Source organism: Dromiciops gliroides, chromosome 3 (assembly GCF_019393635.1).
Source record: "Dromiciops gliroides isolate mDroGli1 chromosome 3, mDroGli1.pri, whole genome shotgun sequence".
NCBI classification, from domain to species: Eukaryota; Metazoa; Chordata; class Mammalia; order Microbiotheria; family Microbiotheriidae; genus Dromiciops; species Dromiciops gliroides.
In genome coordinates this window covers 504491431-504493965 of record NC_057863.1, presented here as the reverse complement: position 1 = coordinate 504493965, position 2535 = coordinate 504491431, and positions in this window count along the sequence as shown.

The following is a 2535-nucleotide window of genomic DNA, read 5'->3' as shown; positions in this document are numbered from 1 at the left end:
CAAATCTCAAAACCTTCTATAAATACTAAAAGACAAGTTTGTTCATATCCTTATGTGTGAGGAATGACATTCGTTTTTACATATTCCTGTAAGTTGTTTATACATCCTATTTTAAAGAGATTTGGGGAAATATTTTTTGCTTTTAAATCACCAAGATTTCACTCTGTATCCTTCTCCCTGCCCACCAGAGGGCCATCCCTTATAACAAATACTTTTTGAAGAGAGAAAAAAAGGAAGAGGAGAAAAAAAATTCAGCAAAACTGATAAACATATTCCAGGGGATAAGGGTGAGGGGTGTGGGGGGATCTAATCTTAAGTGCAGTATCTCATACTAGTGGACCTCCAGGAGCAGATCCAAGACAGTTCCAAAGGACTCATAATGAAAAATGCTATCAACCTCCATGGAGAGAACTGCTGAACTCTGAGCGCAGGTTAAAGCATAATGTAGCCTTTGAGAGAGAATAGCTATATCCACATTAGACTTCTTAGTCTATATACTTAGTAGTATATATTGACTTCATAGTTGGTTGGTGCTGCTACATATCTCTGGCAGCATCTAAGTTGGCTCTAATGAAGAAAAGTAGGGAGATTTTTATCATTCCACACATGAAATTAAGCTCTGTATACAGATTTTTCAAACTTTTCAGTTATAGTCCATGGATGCAGTTACATAGTGTGGTGCTTATTGCCTTTCCCTTCTCTTCAAAGCCAAGAACTCCAGATTATGTATAGCATTACAAACAGCAATTTCATTAAATCTTCTAATACAGAAGCATCAAATACTGCAGCAACACTCCCCAGTGCTGCCCGAACCAGATCAACATGTAATTAAGAAATATTCAACAAGATAAAAGATACATTTGAACAGAAACAATGTTAATATATGGTTTTCTGTCAATATGTAGCCTGTAGATATCCTTATATAGGGTTTAGTGCTTTCACTTCCATTTGAGTTTGACACCAGTGCTCTAATTCTTGAAATTAAACTCTAGGAACATTGTAGTAAAACAATGGAACTTGGCAGATGCCCAGGGGTAGAAAAGGGGACCCCAACAGGAAATGACACACTCTCACTCGCCTGGCCTTGAAGGAGCTTTGGAGCGGACTGGATGCCATAGAAATTATGGACCCCTGGTGGTGAGTTAAATCCAGCCCTTTGAATTAGCTGAGCTGAAAGCAAGTTTGGGTTTTGAGATAGCCTTTGCTAGAACTAGGGAGATTATCCATTTTCCTCTTTCCCTATTCCCTTGTCCTTGACTTTTAGTAAAACCTGATTTGTTTTTTGGAATAGAGGCTGTTAAGCTCCTTTCTTATTGGCCTGGGAGAAATAACTAAAAAAGGCAGTTCGGAGGGGAGGTAGCTTTGGACCTAGAGGTCCCTCATTATTTTCTGAACCCCAATATTACAGTGAGCCACCCAATTAACTCTCTCCATATTAAATTTGACCCCTACACCATCACTCTGTTTTGTTTTGGGGTTGGTTTTTTTTGTTTTTGTTAAGTGACTTGCCCAGGGTCACACAGCTAGTAAGTGTCAAGTGTCTGAGGCTGTTTTTGAACTCAGGTCCTCCTGAATCCAGAGCCAGTGCTCTATCCACCGCACCACCTAGCTGCTCTACACTATCACTCTGACAGAAGCCATCTGAAGTCTTCCAGGCTAACATTAATGTATAGGGCAAAAGGCTAACTAGATTTCTTTTTAAGACTTGTTTATTTATGGTTAAACAAGCTCTGGTATAAGATTATGATGGAATATTATTGTGCTACAAGAAATGACAAGCAAGATGATTTCAGAAAGGCCTGAAAAGACTTGTATGAATTGAATTATATAGTGAAGTGAGCAGAACCAGGAGTGACAGCAATACTGTCTGATGAAGACCAGGGAATGACTTAACTATTCTCAGCAATATAATGATCTAAGTCAATCCCAAAGGACTAATGATGAAGCATACTATCCATTTCCAAAGAAAGAACTGATATTGATTGAACACAGACTGAAGCATGCTATTTTTCACTTTCTTTCATTTTTCCTTTTATTCAAGTTTTCTTATGCAAAATGTCTAAGGTGGTAATGTTTTATATAATTTATATAATTGCATATGTATAACATATATCTAAATGCTTACCTCCTCAGAGAGGGAGGAGGGAAGGAAGGGGAGGAGGGATAGAATTTGGAACTTAAAACTTTAAATAAAAATGTTATTATTATTTTTAAAAAAGAATTGCTTATTTACTGCACTTGAATCACATTAAATACACATATCTTTTCTTCTGTTTGTATTTTTGGGTTTGTTTTTTTTTTTGTAGGGCAATGAGGGTTAAGTGTCTTGCCCAGAGTCACACAGCTATTAAGTGTCAAGTGTCTGAGGCCGGGTTTGAACTCAGGTCCTCTGAATCCAGGGCCAGTGTTTTATCCACTGTGCCACCTAGCTGCCCCCTACACATATAATTTTTATCTACATTGTGTATTTACATGTATCTAAAATAAAAGACAAGGGGAAAAATAACCCTTGTACTGAGATTTAGGCTTAATCCT